This window comes from Balaenoptera physalus (genome assembly GCF_965194825.1).
Source record: "Balaenoptera physalus genome assembly, chromosome: X".
Taxonomy (NCBI): Eukaryota; Metazoa; Chordata; class Mammalia; order Artiodactyla; family Balaenopteridae; genus Balaenoptera; species Balaenoptera physalus.
In genome coordinates this window covers 27,908,090-27,928,092 of record NC_138903.1, presented here as the reverse complement: position 1 = coordinate 27,928,092, position 20,003 = coordinate 27,908,090, and the positions used below count along the sequence as shown (strand labels likewise).

The 20,003-nt window shown below is 39.0% G+C and overlaps 1 long non-coding RNA gene across 1 annotated transcript in view; it reads right to left on the bottom strand.

Moving 5' to 3' along the window:
• Nucleotides 1-363: 363 nt before the first annotated feature.
• LOC309652643 overlaps nucleotides 364-20,003 on the bottom strand; it is a 58,676-nt gene continuing 39,036 nt past the window's right edge. The window contains exon 2 of the long non-coding RNA XR_014258841.1: nucleotides 364-3,070. This is a non-coding gene — a long non-coding RNA (uncharacterized lncRNA). The remainder of the gene's footprint in view (nucleotides 3,071-20,003) is intronic.

The window sequence follows — 20,003 nt, the reverse complement described above, 5'->3', positions numbered from 1 at the left end:
TTTTTTTTTTTAACATCCTTATTGGAGTAGAATTGCTTTACATTGTTGTGTTAGTTTCTGCTGCGTAACAAAGTGAATCAGCTATACATATACATATATCCCCATATCCCCTCCCTCTTGCGTCTCCCTCCCTCCCACCCTCCCTATCCCACCCCTCTAGGTTGTCACAAAGCACCGAGCTGATCTCCCTGTGCTATGCAGCTGCTTCCCACTAGCTATCTATTTTACATTTGGTAGTGTGTATATGTCCATGCCACTCTCTCACTTTGTCCCAGCTTACTCTTCTCCTTCCCCGTGTCCTCAAGTCCATTCTCTACGTCTGTGTCTTTATTCCTGTCCTGCCCTGAGGTTCTTCAGAACCTATTTCTTTCTTTTTTTTTAGATTCCATATATATGTGTTAGCATACGGTATTTGTTTTTCTCTTTCTGACTTCACTCTGTATGACAGGCTCTAGGTCCAATCACCTCACTACAAATAAGTCAATTTCGTTTCTTTTTATGGCTGAGTAATATTCCATTGTATATATGTGCCACATCTTCTTTATCCATTCATCTGTTGATGGACACTTAGGTTGCTTCCATGCCCTGGCTACTGTAAATAGAGCTGCAATGAACATTGTCATACATGACTCTTTTTGAATTATGGTTTTCTCAGGGTATATGCCCAGTAGTGGGATTGCTGGGTCGTATGGTAGTTCTATTTTTAGTTTTTTAAGGAACCTCCCTACTGTTCTCCATAGTGGCTGTATCCATTTACATTCCCACCAACAGTGCAAGAGGGTTCCCTTTTCTCCACACCCTCTCCAGCATTTATTGTTTGTAGACTTTTTGATGATGGCCATTCTGACAGGTGTGAGGTGATACCTCATCGTAGTTTTGATTTGCAAATCATGTTAATTCTTGAACTTAAAAATCTGGCAGTTTCATAAAGTTATATCTGATTTTTTAGCAATAAGCATATTTACTTTTTTGGAAAGAAAATCTTTCATATGAGCCTAATATCTATTGAAATGGGTAATATTTCTATGAGCTCTGTATCTATAGACTTGTGTTAACTTTATGGTTTCTATTCGGGTCAATAAGTCTCTTAAAGAGAGAAATTAGGTTTCTTGGGAAAAAATACTACTTTAAACCACAGCCAGCCATCTCACATACCTGTCCTTGGCCATGAGAGGGATAAGGCTCAAGATTTGGTTGGTCTTAGTCCAGTCCATCTCCAAAAATATAAAGACTCCATAAGTATATCTTACTGACAGGTGGATCGGTTGCATCATCTATATGGATGAAGACCTATGAAACAGGCAAAATGGTAAATGTACAATGTGGTCTTTGAAAACTTTGATGTGCTTCTAACATCGTATAGACCAAAGGACTCCTATTCTTTACTCTGTTGCTTCTTGTTCACAAAGACACCCCTCGTAGCTTCTCATACACATTCTTTTGAACTGAAAGGGCATGATTGTCATTTCAAAATGCAGCCTCCCCTTCTCCTTTAGCAGGTTTTGGCACCAACTCAGTTCCTATTAGGGACAGCCTTGATCGATCCCTCCATCTCTTCTGCTAACAAAGATTATCTAGGGGGCTCCTAATCTGAGTTCACTGACAGCCTCTTTCCTGTCATGGCCCCCTTCTTGCAACTGCACCAGTAAGGAGCAAGATGGTGTCTCTGGTTTTTACTGCTGAACTTCCTTTGGATCCCTGGGGTTCACCTTACAAATTTAATAAGAGAATCTGCTCTCACCCACTCACTCTAACTCTTACTAGTCTCCAGACCTACTCCACTGTTTTCTAAACTTTTTGGAACCAATTAAAAAGATTACTCAGTTTCCCTTTTTTCATATCTCTGACACAATAATGGAACAGGTAACCTATAAACTTCTATTAAGAGTGCATACATCCCTCCCCTGCTCCCACTGCAAACTATTTCCCATGTTTCTCTTTATCTGGTGGATTACTGTTGTCGTTTTACACCAGGCTGTTGGGAGTTTAATGTTAAGTGCTTCATTAATAATGCTTTGTGCCTTAGAAAAATGTGAAACAGATAAATCTTGACAGTGAACAGAACTTATTTATTTTATTCTTTGTGCTTAACATCACAGAGAACAGTTTAAAAACAGTTTTGTTTCTACTTCAAGATACAGAAAAGCAGTACTTTACAAACCACAGCCACAGAGATAGAATTAATTAGTGGAAGTATAAAAAGGGTTTTACAATTTAAAAATAAATGTTTGCCTCTAACAGTAATAAAAGGATAAAAATCACTACATTGAGAGAAGAGGAAAAAAGAAAAAAAAACATACATTTTCCTGGAAGGATAGGGCAAACTCATGGGTGTGCTAACAACAGAATTTGTACAGAAAATAATTAAAATAGAAAATGTCTAGTTTTGCTTTATTTGAAATGAATTTGTGAGTCTCATTTTGGCAATATCTGCCAGTAATTCGGTTTCCATTAGAAAACAACCTTGACTGTTTTCTATTCAGTATGGTCCTCTACAACATTATTATCCTAACTAATTCACATATAAGTGAAAATACTGAGTCTCTTCTAATATTTCCAACAGCCCTCCCTTTTCAAACCTTCCCTTTCCTCAATACATACAAAGCACCAGATGCAACCTTGAATCTGGTAGGGAACTTAAATGGCATTAGATCAACCTTATTCCAAATTAAAAAAAAAATATTATTTTGGCAACATTTCTGAAAGATGGCCAAACAGTGTCTGCCTGAATACTTTCAGTGAGGGGAGCTCATTCTTTACTAGGTGTTCCATTTCATTTGTGTCTAATTGTTAGGCCTTGTATTGAGCAAAAATCTGCCTCCCTGTAACTTTCTAGCTACTGGCTCTAGGAAACAGCTGGAACGTCACAGGTTGTTTTCTAATTCCACATGAGGTAACTCTTCAGACTTTGAAGAGCAATATCATGTTTCTCGAAGTTTCTTTGTTTTAGGATACATACCTGTCCTTCTCTCAACTTTTCTTCAGGTAAAATGATTTCCAGAGCATTCACCATCTTGGCTGCTTTCCTTGAGATACATTCTAATATGCGAAAGTCCTTTGGATAGATCATCTAGAAATACATGAAAGGTTTGGGTTATGTTCTCACCAGTACTATTAGGCTTCATGATAATGATACTATATAACTATCCATGTAGGCTAAAAGTTGCATTTTTATGTTTTTTACTGGACATATTACATTTTGAGCATCAGGTGAACTCAGGATTATTTAAAACCTAACATGTTTTTCAAATGACTTGCGACCAAATGTGGTCTTTCATTCTAAACTTTAAAAGTAAATTTTTGGCATCGAAGTGCAGGACTTACTAATTACTTTTTAAAAAATATTATGTTTGGGTGCTTCCCTGGTGGCGCAGTGGTTGAGAATCTGCCTGCCAATGCAGGGGACACGGGTTCGAGCCCTGGTCTGGGAGGATCCCACATGCCGCGGAGCAACTAGGCCCGTGAGCCACAATTACTGAGCCTGCGCGTCTGGAGCCTGTGCTCCGCAACAAGAGAGGCCGCGACAGTGAGAGGTCCGCGCACCGTGATGAAGAGTGGCCCCCACTTGCCGCAACTAGAGAAAGCCCTCGCACAGAAACGAAGACACAACCCAGCCATACATACATACATACATACATACATAAATAAATAAATAAATAAATAAACCCAAAGTTTAAAAAAAAAATTGGATAGCAATTTGGAAGGCATTGTTTAAAACAAAAAAAATATTATGTTTGGACTTCCCTGGTGGTGCAGTGGTTAAGAATCTGCCTGCCAGTGCAGGGGACACAGGTTTGAGCCCTGGTCCAGGGAGATTCCCCCATGCCACGGAGCAACTAAGCCCGTGCGCCACAACTACTGAGCCTGCACTCTAGAGCCCGCGAGACTCAACTACTGAGCCCGTGTGCCACAACTACTAAAGCCCACGCGCCTAGAGCCCGTGCTCTGCAACAAGAGAAGCCATCACAATGAGAAGCACGTGCACCGCAACGAAGAGTAGCCCCGCTCGCCGCAACTACAGAAAGCCCGCGCGCAGCAATGAAGACCCAACGCAGCCAAAAATAAAATAAATAAATAAATAAATAAATAAATAAATAAATTAAAAAAAAATATTATGTTTGTTCCAACCCAATATTTTGGATTTTTATTATATCATCCAATGTATTAGTTCAAACATCATGGCATCTGGAAATCTGAAAAGCATGCCTTTGATAGCCCCTTAATGTGGAAAGCACATCACTAGAGACCTTACTCTGGTAGAGATCAATATATTACTCATGTGTCAATAGTAATTTGGAAGATTTTAAATGTCTATAACTGATAACAAAAAATATAATAGACAGATCTCAGTATTCAATTATTCAACTGATATTTCTGAGTGCCCGTGATGTGTCAGGAACAGTACCAGATATGGAAGATTATCGGAGTAACAGATCACAATTTGTTCACATTCTCTGTATCTGTGCCTTTGTGTATTCTGAATCTGGGCGTGGCTATATGATTTCCTTCAGCCAATGGTATAATAGAAAATGTGACATAAGCAGAAGCTTTAAAAACATCTATGGATTAGAGCTTGCTCTCCTTGCTGGTTCTAGAAACCTTGAACCTTCAGCATGTGAATAAACCCACACTAGGCTGCTGGAGATACATGGCACTTTAACCCTTGCCACTCCAGCTAGCAGTCCTGCACCAACTGCCAGGCATGTGGGTAAGGCCATACTAGACCAGCTGGCCCCTAGGAAACCTGCCGTCTGACTCTAACTGTGTGCGTGAGCCCAGAGGAGCCCAGCCCAAATTTTCAAATCATGCAATCCTAAGCTGATAAGTGATGGTTGCTCTAACCTACTAAATTTGGGGGAGGCTTTTAACACAGCAAAAACCACAGTGCAAAGTGTATCAGACACAGTCCCTGACCTCATGAAAAAGAATTTCTAGTAACATTCTTATTGGATGTGGTAAATTTTTCAACTTGTCATTACTACTCATATCCACTCTCTTGTCCATGTGACTTTTCAGTTATTCCCATTAGATGCAGAGCATTCTTTCTGGGCTTGCCCATGTAATTTGCCGTGGCCTATGAAATGCGAGGGGAAGTGACAGTGCCTTAAGAGGCATCTGTATTTCCACCCACCCTCTAGTGCTTCTGTCCCATGAGAAGGAGAAGGTGAAGGACACATGGAGTTCACCTGAACCCAATCTGCAGTGTGGCACCAAGGCCATCTGAGGCAAACCCTCGTTGGCTAGCCCTCAGCCAAACTGCAGAGGTGTGTGCAAGGAGAAATCACTATTGTTTTATGCCACTTTGTTATGCTGAATTTTGGTGGCAATATCTAACTGATAGAGTGGAGCTATTTAAAGATATTGCTAAGTCAACAGTAGCGTTTCAAGAAACAAAGTCACATAGTATAGTAAATTACCGGTTGAATTTTATCTACTGATAAATTTTTATATTATGACAAACGAAAATAATAGATATTCAACTACTACTCAGACAGTTAGAAATCACGGGTCATTGCGACACCTGGGAACTGGGCAGCAGCAGCAGCAACAAGCTTTGAATTTTGCAGTTGCCTTATTTCTAGGACTAAAGGCCGTTTGGTTTTACGCTTGGAAACCTCTATCACCACTATCACTGTTACTCGAGATTGTTCCTAGGCACGCTCAGTACCAGTTGACTTGTCCTTTTTCCCCTTTATTATGCCAAGGTGGAAGGTGATGATTAAAGTATTAATAGTAGATGTAAACAAGATTTCTGTTAGAGATATTTGCCCTTCGTAGGGGGTTTCTCAAACATCAAAAGACTTTAGTACTCAAAGGAGTTATGCTACAAGAATGGTCTGGCATAGACTGTGTTTTATATTTAGGGATGGACCACTTTCTTTCTATTCAAGTCACAAAAACATAGATTGCTCCAATCCAGCCTGTACTTAACACTGGCCCTGCTGGTACACAAGAAAGAGAGAGTTTTTGTTTTGAATTTCGGATTTACCAAGTTCTGATATTTTTTTTGTAAATCATAATAAAAACAAATCCTAGATGTTGCAGCAATGTAAAATTGCTGTGAAGGTTTTTCATTTGCTTACTCTTCAGTTTCTGTACTTAATCTTGTGAACAGGCAACAAACAATTCACAGCCTGGGACCACCTGGGAGCCACATTCTGAGTAGCGCTGCGATGAGAGATTGTGGGCAGGAGGGGATGGTAGAGATGGGTTCTGTTGAATTATTTCCTTGGCAATACCATAGCCATCTTGCTGTCTCAGACAAGCAGAAAGTGGTAAGCATGAAGGTATCACTGTTTAGAGGATATCACTATTCTGTGTAATAATATTCAGTAATGAGAAATAATGAAATGATACAATTAAAATCATCTTCTGGCAACCAATATGATGATCATTTTTTTAGTATGGTAATACATAAGAAGAATGAATTAACTCATCAAATAGAAATTGAGTATCTACTATGTGCAAGACCCTGTCCTAAGAGCTAGGGATAAATCACTGTATAAAACAGATGAGCCTTGTCGCTTACAAAGCTTATGTTGTAACAGGAAGTCTCCGAAACGTAGAATCAGTTTTGAATGGACCCTGCACTTTTGTCCTACTGCTGTTAGCACAAATTTTTGATAAACCTCATTGGCTTTATCACAATTAATTCTTGGTTTCTTCCTTTCGCAACAATTTTTAAACTGCTGGGATCATTTGTATTTATTTCCTGACCTGAGGGTATAATTTTGGAGTAGAGGTCATTTGCCCTTTTCCAAGCAAATTTTTTAAAAACTTAAAGTTGCATTGTGAAGTTGTCTCTGATCAATTCTTTCATTTGTATTAACATGACCATGTCCCCGCGCCCCTGTGGAAAAACGAGGAACAGGAAGAAGAAAAGGACTACTGATTTGCAGAAGTACGTGCTTGAAAGTGAAAATTACAAAACAGGAAGTTCAGCTTACCATCTTCAACATGCAAACATTTACCACAATAATTATTTTTAAGTATCAATCTACATCATGGATCCTGGAGAATAAATTTATGAAATAAATTATCCTGAGAGCTACTAATGGATAATCAATTGCAATGGAAGTGTAAAGGACCTGCTTCAACCATCGGCAGCATGGCAAACACCTGCTAATCCCAGATTTGTCATTTGCAAACAAGTTGACATGCTGGGTATTAAGGCTGTGTGACTTGGAGCAAGTTACTTAAGGGCTCTGGTTCTAAGTTTCCTTATCTGTAAAATGGAAATAAAAAAGTACCTTTCACATGGGTTGCTATGAGGATTACATGATATTCTATGCAAAGTGCTTAGCACAGTGTCTGGTACATATGAAGTGCTCAATAAGTATTAGTGATTATGGAGGGGATTGAGGCTATTGTGTGGACCTAAGTTTTTATATTCGATTTCTGAACATTTTTAGCAACAGCTGTCATAGATAAGTTCCTCTGCTGGTTGTCCAGGTACCAAGTGAACCAGTGTGACAATTTTTAGATTCCTAAGGGAATGTCTATTTGGGTTTCTTAATATAATTATTTCAACATAAAAGCATTAAAAAAAATCCTAATTTCAGCATTCTACCAAATATCAGTAACAATCTTTTTAGAAGTTAACAAAATAAAGAGTGGGTTCAAAGCACACAATGGAAGATCAGCTAAGTTCCAAGAAGCAGATTCTAAAGGTCATGAGTTATTGGTCAGAGAAAGTAGACGACTTTGCTTATTTCAGGAGCAGAATGTTCCCTGAAGACATTTCCTGCTAACCTGTGTTCAGCTATTTCCTGCCCCTTCACTGCCACAATCTGCTACTTCAAACACGGCTTAGCAGGGTCACCCATGTACCCAAACCTGTCATCTGAAGAGCTCACATCCTAGAAGAGACTGTTCCTTCTTGGCACTGACTAAAATAACTTGATGAGATTCTCCCTCTCTTCCAAAATGTCACACAGTCAACCTTTATTTCTGTAGAGCTTGGAACTCTAAAAGCCCCACCTTCTGGAACACTGCTCTGAACACAGAATTATGCTTACTTTAATAAAAATGTGCTAGCTACCACTAGCTATACATTTAGAAATAAGGCTATTACATCATTCCCAGAAACAAATATATCCTGGAGCATAACACAGTATGTAGAGTATCATTGTTATTTGATGTCAAGCATTATCAATTTAAAAATAAATGCACAAGCTCTTTTTTTCTAACAGTAGGAAGTCTTACTGTTTCCTTTTTTCCCCTGAATTTTAATTCCATTTCTATGACACGATTTTGTTCTATATTCCTCCACTACAAAAATATATATATAAATCAAAATTAATTTTAAAAAATTCCCATGATCATTCATCTTTGGGTTTAAAAAAATTCTTTATTGGATTATCTGTCAGTTATTATTAGAACACAATTAACCAAAACACTAGCAATATACTATACAATTTGATAAATAATGATTAAACATTGAAAGTAGTATTTACTACAAGTGCATCTCTTGATAAAACGGCTAGGGTTTTTTTTCTAATTCATTTATATTTCTGGATGAACGCTAATTAATTCCACAAAGAGACAGAATTCAACATCAAGTCTACTCGCATTGTTTGCTCTTCTAGGTGTAAGTACTGACAAACCTTCATATAAATAAATACATGGGAATAGAAAGAATTTTGTTAAAGGTATAACACTCAATTCTTTCAACTCCTTCTGAGTTATATGCCAAATATAAAGTAGTCATATATCATCAAAAATAAATTTTAATGATCTATCAGCTGACAACTCAGTTACGTACTCCCATTTTGTTAAAAGCAAAAAAACTGGAAACCATCTGTCATGGTAAAGGATTTTACCTAGTCTTTAGACTCATTTATTTTCCCAAGAGCAATGCTAATAATTCTAATCTTATTTTGCACCCCATGTATTTTAATACTCTGAGGGATAGGTATTATAGTAATATTTAGAATGTGGGAGAAATAAAGTGACAGAATTGCAATTCTGCAAAGGGAGACTGAAAAAAGGTCAGTATCATCAGATTTAGGTAAGGGTGCATATGGAAGTTAAGATCTGGAAATTGATTTTCTTAAAGTTCTTGGTGCCCATATACCCCTTGGAAAGGCTTCATGTATTCCCAGTATAACCCAAACCCAGTATGAAGACTGTTATGCAGACAAAGTGGCAGTGACAAGGCCTCCCCCCTGCTTTTTACTACACTTGTAATGTTTGAACTCATGCTCACAGTAAAAAATTCAGATGATATAGAAGTATGCAGAGTCAAAAGTAAAAATCCCCCTTCATGTTCCCTCATCCCTAATTCCCAGGGATAACCACTTTTCAGTAATTTTCTATGTAACCTTACAGACATTTTTGGTCATTTTCCTACATACACAGGCGAGTGTTTCATTTAACCAGGAGATCTTGTGCTGGTTCTCTTCAGTAGCCCCTAACGACAAGTGAAAAGATTTCCCTTCCACTCCACTATACCCCCGTAGGAGTCCATCTTTGGTTGATTGGCCTAGAAACAGACCTTGAGATGAAGATTCATGTGCAAGTGATTTATGAAGGAACTGTTCCGGGGGAAACTGATAAGCTACTGAGGGCAACAGGGCAGAGAACGGTAAGAAACTAAGCATAAAATATAATCTTTTTTGTTTTTGTAAACTGTGCATCTTGGAGCTATTTCCATCCTACTACATATGTATCTATCTCACTCTTTTAAATAATTACACACTTTTCCAGTATTCCATGATATAGATGTGCCATCACTTATTTAATCTTTACTGATGTTCCTAAATAGTGAGATTCCAAATTTTCCCGTTTGAAAACAATTCACAAAACATATATATTTCTTTGGGCACATATACGATTATTCTGTAGGCAGTATTATTAGGAATGGAATTTGCTGGGTCCAGTTTATTTAAAATCTTGTTAACTGCTACCAAACTGCCCTTTTTAAAAAATTTTTAATTAATTAATTAATTAATTAATTTTTGGCTGCGTTGGGTCTTCGTTTCTGTGTGAGGGCTTTCTCTAGTTGCGGCAAGCGGGGGCCACTCTTCATTGCAGTGCGCGGGCCTCTCACTATCGCGGCCTCTCTTGTTGCGGAGCACAGGTGCCAGACGCGCAGACTCAGCAATTGTGGCTCAGGGGCCCAGCCGCTCCGCAGCATGTGGGATCTTCCCAGACCAGGGCTCGAACCCGTGTCCCCTGCATTGGCAGGCAGATTCTCAACCACTGCGCCACCAGGGAAGCCCCCAAACTGCCCTTTTAAAAGGCTGTAACAACATCACTCCACCACCAACATGTAAGAAAGTGCTCCTTTTCTTCAATACCTTTGCAAACTCTAAAGTTATTAGTATTTACAATATTTTAGGGAAAGTGATACTATAATAATAGTCAAAATTACTTGTGAGATTATGCTTTTTTTGTACACTTATTGGCATTTATATTTCTTTAATAAGCCACTGTTTATGTCCTTTGCTGATTTTGTAAGTTACGTTTGTCGTTTTCCTACAGTTTTTAGGAGTTTTAAAATATTATGGACAATTCTTTGCCACTTCAAAAATATCTGAATATATTTCCCCTATCTTTTGCTTATCTTCCAATTTTGCTCAGGCTCTCTTTTGTGATATGAAAGTTTTCCATTTTTATGTGGCAAATTTCATCAACCCTGTTTTTGGTGGCTTCTGTGTTCACTGTATTATAGGTTTAGGAAAGTCATATTTCTAGATGGCTAATTTAAGTCTCTTCTAAAAACAAGAATGGTTGTTGAATTTTATCACATTTTCGATACCTATTAAAGATGATCATATGCCTTTCCTCCTTTTTTCTTTTAATGTATTATATTTCATTCTTACATTTCCTAATGTTGAATCATTTTTGTTCTTGGAGTAAATTTTGTAGATTCTAAATGTATTATTCTTTTAATACATTGATTTGATGTTTTATTTATGTGTTTGCATCAATATTGGTATGAGTTCTCTCTCCCTCTGTATGTGCGTGTGCGTGTATGGCGTGGTATCTTGTCTGAATTAGATAATGGCCTTATACTAAGCGCTTAGAATGAGTTGGGAAGCCTTCCATGCACTAAACATTAATATATTACTTTGCTGAAGACATTCTTAACCTTTTCCTGAAAGCCATGTTGGTTGTTATTTAGCTCAGTTATAGTAATCTAGTTTAGAGTGCTTCTCAGTCTACAGTCGATTAAAACTCCAAATTAGAGCATGAAGTATGGTGAATAAAGATTTCTGAGTGAGGGCAAGGGAAGAGATGAATAGATGTAGAAACATTGGTAACGACAAGAAATGACCCTCCAAAGTCAGAATTGCTTGAACTTGCTACAGGTATCCAAAAACGGACAAAATCATCAGTGAATCGTAGCCTTGGGCCATCGGGTGTATGAGTTAGGTACACCACCCACTGCAATAATGCCTAAGAGCAGTTTCTTCAATTGCATATTAATATTTTCATAATTATGGATCTGAATCACAAGAGAACATTTACATTATGTTCACTATGAAGAGAAGCACACTTAAAAATTTACTTCAAAGTGTTTAAAATTTAACAAAAGGTGTGGTGTTTGCAGAAGCATGTTAATCTACCCAGGTTTTAAATTTTAAATTTAAATGCTATCTACATCAGCAGCTCTCTCTCAAGCTTAGCTGCACATCAGAATTTACTTCAGCAAATAGCCTTGCCTAGGTCTTACCCTCTGAGATTCTTATCTAATGGGTAGTGGACAAGGGCAGGGCATCAGTGTGTTTTAAAATCTTCCCAGGTGATTCTAATATGGAGCCAAGACTGGAAAAACACTGTCATTTGAATAGATGAGTGGTTCTCAACCAGGGGTGGTTTTGCTCCTCCAGGGGACATTGGCAATGTTTGGAGACAGTTTTGATTCTCACAGCTAGGGGGAGAGGGCTTCTGTTATTTAGTGGGTAGAGACCAGGGGTGCTACTAAACATACTACAATGTACAGACAGTCCCCAACGATAAAGAAAGATGTGGTCCAAGATATCAATAGTGCCCAGGTGGAAATGCTCTGCCATAGACCTAGCTCACTCTTACTTTCCATGTACCACCAATCACCAATCTTGCTGATTCCACTGACTAATCACTGCTCCAATCAGACCACTGTTTTTCTACCCCCGCTGCCACCATCTTAGCTCAGGTCAGCATCCCCTCACACTCTGATACCATGAGGGTCTCATCTCCTCCAGTCTTGCTGTCCTACATTACATTCTCAACCGCATGGGCAAAGTGATCGTTTTAAGACAATCTTATCATAAGTCCTTACTGAAACACTCAGTGGCTTGGGGTTGCCCTCAACATGAAGCCCTAGTCCCTAACAGGGCACACAGAGCTGTACTGAGGTCGCTTCCGCTCACCTTTCAGAACCTCAGCTCTCACCAGTTGTTTTTTGTTTTTGTTTTTGTTTTTCAAATGCTAAACTCAAGACACAACTAAATGGATTTGAGTCCCTTCAAGGTCTTCTTCCACTCCTGAACAGTTACTCTTTCTGCTACTTGGAAAGCCACTATTTTCTTCGGCCTGGCTAGTCCTTTTCTCTTTTGGGTTTGGGTTTAGAGGCTATCTCCTGTGGGGAACCCTGACTGAACCCCCATTCTAGGTTGAGTGGCCTTCCTGAATCCTTCCACAGAAGGTGCTTTTTACTTCTGTCAGAAAAGCGATTGAGCTCCCTTACTAGAACCAAAATTCCATGAGGGCAGAAATGGTTGACATTTTGATCACGGCTGTATCTTTACAGCCTTATACAATTCCTGGTTCCCAGTAAGTTTTCAGTGTTTAAGTGTTAAATGTTTAATTGTTTGTGTAATGAAGGAGTGAATTATATATAATATTTGATTTCCTAACATTCTGAAAGAATGAAATATTACTCTACTCACATTATCTTTTTAAATTACAAGACTCTGCTTTCTTATAGGAGCGTGACGCTACTCATTTGTATTAAAATAAAATAGAATTTCTTCCTGAAAACAATTCCTAAATTTCCATTTAAGGTAAACATTTTTAAGGTAAAAGAAAAGCCAACAGAACTTTCAAGCTAGCAATGAACAAACAAGTGTTAACTGTGAGCCTACTCTGAAGAAGCTCTTCACTATGTTATCTATTTCAAAAGAATATGTGAAATATAGTTTTTGTCTGTAATAAAGTCATTTCACAACACTTGGCATGTAATAAGTGCTCATTAAAGGTTTGCTAAAGACCAGTCAGAATGAGTAAACTATGACTTTGAAACAAATAAATTTTCATGTGCAAGTTTTGAATTTAAATACTTATTTTGATAAATGCTTCATATGTGAATTCTTCTGGTGTTGTTACATTTTGTAAACGAAGATAAACACGCTCTCAACAGCATTCTTTGTCTCAAGTTACGTAGGAGATATCAGAATCCAGTGAAACACAAGTGACAATACAGAGTCAGATTTTAACTGACACAGTTAACTCTGAAACTTTGGGCTTCTTGAAGGGCAACCTTGACTACACAGTAATTTGGAAAGCTATTATAATATAGACTATAGTTTTCCCCTAAACTTATCTAGCTACAGAGTATATATTTTAACATGCCTTAAAGGATGTTTATACACATATAATTACATGCATAAGATCACAAAGTAAATTTTCTATTAGCTGTTGACATGCAAAATTCTATTTGTATATATATATTTTGCGATTTCTATTTTTCTAGAAGTGATTAATTAGTGCTCCAGCTATAAAGCTTCTATTTTCCTTGTCAGTGACAATCTCAAGGCCTCTGAGCTGCCTCTCACTTGACCTTGGTTGAAAAGCACAGAGAATAGCAACCTTGAAACTGGCATCAATAAGATTCATTCTACAGAAACCAGATGCAGCACAATAGAGAAAAACCACACATTTAATTTTAAGGTTTTACAGCAACTACTCTGAATATTTCTTCTTCTTAAAGACTTTTAAGTGCAAACATCTCCTTCATTTCACAGAGGGAAACAGTGTCATTCTGCCCCTTAACACTGGCCAAAGGCATCGTTTGGAGACCCCTCTGCATTCTTCCCTTTGACGGACACATGGCAGCAGGGTCCACACAACCCTGGGAGAATAACACAGCTGGATGTGACATTTAGCTGTGAAGCTTTCATTGAGCCGATCCTGACTATTAAAGCATGCTGAAAAGCATTTCATTAACATTTGAAGAAGAAGGTTATGCAGCTGTAATAGAATCCTGCAGTTCAAATGCACATGCATATATTATTTTCTACTCGAAGGGAGTTGTTTTCCATTGTCTTACACCAGTGTTCATTTGACGGTGCAGTGCCATGGCTGTCCTTTGCCCACAGAATTAAATGCCTCATTGTTTCTCCCTTGTGCGGTGAGAATACCCATTTTAACGACGGAAGCTGCCTGGTGGAGTGGGAGTGGAAGGGCAGGGGACGAAGACTGAGTTGGGAACTTGCTTCTGGTTGTTAACCTGTTTTATTTCCTACATCGTTATTACCTAACTAACCTCCTAAAATCAAATCACACTTTACTAAATTGTCATCTGATTATCATTTTAAGATATGCTATCAGAATCTTAAAAATGAAACTAAAAGGTCTTCTTATCAAACACATGAATATATAAACCGTCCACCCTCTCATATATTCTCATTGTTTCCCTACAGGTAAACAAAATTATTCATATTTAGATATCCACATCAGGAAGACTTATATTAAAAACATGGATAACCTATGTGCAAAAGGGTTTAAATTGCTGCATATTAGGTTCAAAAACGAAAGAAAGTACAGAGAATCCTTGTTTTTCCTTCGTGCAATGGTATACTGGTAAATGTTTACCAACTGGCTCCCTGGAAAAGAAAAAAAAAAAGCCCCTATTTGTAGTGTTGGCAGAACTCTGTGGTATAGATATTCCCACCATGGCCTAGCCCAAGCTGCTAGGTGAGGTGTTTCTGAAGGCTGAGCAGCTGTGTGGGCTCTCCCGAGCAGTTGCTAGCAGCTCCAGAGCTCCACTGTCTGAAGGCCTTGCATCTGTCTCTTCCCTTCCACTCCAACACACAGTTCACACCTTTATTACTGCTTGCCTACCACATTATAATATTACAATGTCATCATCTGGGGCTTCCCTGGTGGCGCAGTGGTTGAGAATCCACCTGCCAAGGCAGGGGACACGGGTTCGAGCCCTGGTCCGGGAAGATCCCACATGCCACAGAGCAACTAAGCCCGTGCGCCACAACTACTGAGCCTGCGCTCTAGAGCCCGTGAGCCACAACTACCGAGCCCGCGTGCTGGAACCACTAAAGCTTGCATGCCTAGAGCCCGTGCTCCCCAACAGGAGAAGCCACCGCAATGAGAAGCTTGCACATTGCAATGAAGAGTAGCCCCCGCTCCCTGCAACTAGAGAAAGCCCGCATGCAGCAACGAAGACCCAACGCGGCCAAAAATAAATAAATAAAATAAATAAAAATTTATATATAAAAAAAAGAATGTCACCATCTGTTTGCCCCCTCCATTTCTCAGTGCTCGCTCACTGCTTTTATCAGTCGATTAATAAAAATCACTGAGGCTCTATGAGCAATTCCCAGGGATAAGCCCTTTGGATACGCAGAAACGTAATTCATGGTCACTGCCCTCACTGCCCTCACACTGGTTACAAGCTAGCTAGAGAGACGAACACATGCATTCTGAAAATTCAAAGTTGCATGAGACAAGTACCTAAGGAGTGGTTTCAATACAAATTGCTCTAGGATTTCGGAGGAAGAAAGTATGAGGTTGGTATGTTAATAGTTTTAAAAAAAAAAGATGTGGATTAGTTTTTCAAGGTAGAGGTCCAGTGAATGTTTCTGTTTGTCCGCTTCTGATCCACTTCCTGCTTTTGAAGACTTTTCTGCCTTACGAATGGGAATCAGGGCCTATCTCTCAGTATAAACACTGAAAATGCTAAATACATGATTTCCCAGCATTCTCTGCAGCTAGGATACGGACAGGTGAGCTCTGCTCAACCAATTAGGTACACCCACCCCAAAGTTTAAATCCGGAACAGGCACACAACAGCAAGCACTACTTAGAATCTAATTTGCAAATGAGCAGTGGCTGAAGCAGCAGCAGCAGTGCCAGCCTTGCTGAACAGGCCACAGAGACAGTGATGCTGATGGTAAGAGTCGGGGTCCTATGTCCCAGTTTGCTGCAGTGGTGATGGTGTGAGTTCTGAATCCAGTTTTTAACAGAACACATACTACTCTCCTGAGACTTATGGGATGTGATTTGACTGTGGCCATGGCTCCCACACAGCCTCCATTTTCCTGTCCAGCTTTACTCACCTTCCTTGTTATTCTATTATGCTAAGAGCTAGTCTCTGTTGCTTGCAACTAAGGAATCCTGACTGACATTTAGAGGCAGGGAAGTTGTGCCGGCAAAATGAGCAAAGAAGTAGTTAGGAGTCACATCACCTAATTGCTCCAAATACTTCAATAGCTAAACAGGTACTGAAGGATAAATTCTAACTTCTGTAGTCTACCCTTCTGGTCCCTTTTTAACTACTCAGTTGATCTTAAACACACTGTGAACTGTACTATGACTATCCCACCTCTCTACCTCTGCTCATTCATTTCCTCCCCACCACCGCCCCTGGAATGCTCCTTTCTCCTCACTGAGTCTAATTAAATCTTACCTATTTTGAAAGGCCTAGCTGAGACGTTTTATTTGTCAAATCTTCCTAGACTACCCTGACCCATTAAAATCTTTCTCTTCTCTGTACATTCAGAGCACTTAGTGGCATTACCAAGGATTTAGAATATTCTGATACTTTGCATGACAATTTATCATTCAGCAAATATTCACTCCCTCCCTCTCCCATCGTGGGTAGAGAATGCTTCTTCCCCTAAGGATGCTATTCTTGACCACGTTATTTATTTGCCTTGGCCAATGGAATGTGAGCAGAAGCCTAAGTGTGTGCTGGCAGTCTGGCTTACCTCTTGTGCCCCAGGGATTCACCATGAGGAGATCACGCCCTTGCTAGCTGCTGAGAGTGCAGATCTGAATCTAGTTTGGACCCAATCCTAAGTCTGACCAGCTGAACAACATGTCTTTGAGTGAAAAGAATGCTTGCTGCTTTATATCACTGAGATTATGAGGTTATTATGTAGCCTTATTGCAGCAATTGCTGATACACCATCTTTTACTTCTACATTTTCAGTGTCAGTGCCTTCTTTTCTAACTAGATTACACATTCTTCACAGCGTCATTCATGCTTTATCTTCTTTGGTATGCACACATCCAGAACAATGGAGTGGTGTGTTTGGTAGACATATGCTTACTCATTCATTCATGAAAGTTTATTAAACTCCTACTCTGTCCCATGAAGCCATTTTTCCAGATGCAAGGGACAAAGGTAAACGTTACAGTTCTTGCACTGAAAGATTACATAGGTTGATGATGGAAGGAGACAAGAAAATGGTATAATGATAGTGGATAAGTGCCATGACAGAGGAGTACACAGAGACCCAGGGGAAGGACAGTGATGGCTAGCTCACTCAATTTGGTACTGGGTTGCCCAGTAGAGATGGCAGGTGGTAGCATGTTAGTAAAGGCTTCTCAGAGGAAGCAAAGTTTAGACTGTGCCTTAAGGGAGTTATCCAGAAGCAGAAGGATGAAGGACATCCCAGACAGAGGAACAGCACATGTACAGCTACAGAGGAGTGAGATAGCCTAGCATATTTGGGAAACTGCATGTAATTCAGTGAGCCTTCAACCTCCATTTTGTGTGGGGAAATGAGCCAACTTTCAAAGTGCTTCCCAAGCATTTTCTGCTTCAGAGAGTTCATAAGATATCTCAAAAATCAGGAAGTGTGATGCCTCCTGCTTTGTTCTTTCTCACGATTGCTTAGGCTATTTGGGGTCTTTTGTGGTTCCGTATAAATTTTAGGATTGTTTTTCCTACTTCTGTAAAAAATGCCAATGGAATCTTGATAGAGATTGCATTGAATCTACAGATGGTTTGGGGTTTTATGGACATTTTAACAATATTATTTTTTTCAATCCATGAATATGGGATACCTTTCCATTTATTTGCATCTTCTTAATTTCTTGCATCAAGGTCTTGTAGTTTTCAGTGTAGAGATCTTTCATCCCTTTGGTTAAATTTATTCCTAAGTATTTTATTGTTTTCAATGCTGTTGTAAATGGGATTGTTTTCTTTACTTCTTTTTTAGATAAAACAATGTCTTCTGCAATCAGTGTGTGATTCAATCCACCAGGCACACAAATCTCACACCATGATGCACACAGAGATTCTTAGAGCCACTGCCATTGTATGGAATAAGGAAGCTTCAAATAGAGGTTACAGCAGTTTTGATTAGGCCTGTGGGGGAAATATGTCATTAAGTAATAATGATTGCTAACACTATGGAGCTCTTACTAGGTGCTTGGCACTGTTCTCAGTACTATACATATGTTATTTCATTTAATTGTCACAGCAATCCTATAAGATAGGAATCCTATAAGATAGGTACTATTATTATCCCCACTTAACAGGTGAAGAAACTGAGGCAAAGTAAGATTAAGGAACTTGCCCAAGGTCACATAGCTAGTAGTGGTTAAGCCAGATTCAAACCCAAACAGTCTGATGCCATCCTCTTTGTGCTTAATCTCTGTTCCTTACTACCTCCAGATTAATGGTAACATGAACCTGAAAAGAACTATTTAAGTCAACATAAGGAAGGGCCATACTCAAAACATGGCTAATATAAACATAAAAATATTTAAGTTCCTTAATATTCATTCGAAAAGGGAAAAAAAGAAAGAAAGCTTTATCCTATACTGCCTCTCAGAAGCCTGAAGGAGTGCAATGGGGACCTGAAAGTGACTGATTAAATTCCTATCATCCTATAAGTGAAGAACCCATTCTATTATTAGTGAAATGGCTAACACCAAGGGTAGTGGCTAAGAAGACATGAACGCTTACACGATACAGTGAAAAATTGCTCTGAAGTATGTAGAAGGAATCAATTCCAGTGTTAGTTTAGTCAAGAAACTAAGATTAATTGGAAGCCACACATTTTGACAGAATCTCCAATGATCTCATTTCCAAGACATGAAATATTCTTCTAGGGATGATTAAACAGAGGGTACACTTTCATCTTTAAGGTATGATTATTACCTTTTATTTTATTTGATTAGTATATATCAAGGACATGATGCTTTTCATGTTGCTATGAAGCTGGGGTAGAAAACTTGCAGACATGTCTCCAGATTCTCCAGTTCAATTCTTGACATTTTTTTTTCTGTTTCAGCAATGATCTTATGAGTAAACATTCTCCAATGTGAGTTCTTGGCTCACTTGCTATAACATCATGCTATTCTTCCCCCTCTCAGGGAAGTTTGGCATGCAAATGCAGGAGAGTGCTGTTATTATAGGAATAAACTTAAATCCCTTCTTGTGTTTCTAAGAAAATATATCACTCATGGGCAATACTTTTTGTTGGTGCATACACTATGTCCCTTAAAGCTCTCTCATATATCCCAAGGGTAGAATCTTGGAAACTGTATCTCTCACACTCTTGTGAACAGGGTTTCAATTAGACTTCATCAATGAGAAGCACCTGCATGATATTTGGACACTGGAAGAGAAGGGGAAGCAGTCCACTTCCATCTTGCTGTCCCAGATCATCCTAGCAGAAGATGAGAATGCTGAGGGTCCCACATGAACTTTTTATTGTCTTAGCCCACAAATAACCATTTCTGCTCCCAGCCCATTGCCCAGCTCCAGTTGGTTGTGGCTCTGCCCACAGGAAATATAAGTGAAAACATGAATATTTGGTAAGAATTACATGTCTGTGCTACAGGGGTGGTACTTTATATATTTGACATATTTATATTCAGTGTTGTTTGGATCACTATTGGGTCCAAAAAGAAGTAGAAAGGTGTGGGCTGGAATGTACGTGAGCTCTTGAATCAAGCCAGTTAGGTAAGAACAGTTGGTGAAAGGAAGTAAGACTTAGTGGGTAAGATCATTCTCTAAGTCTGAGAGTCCGCTTCTGTTT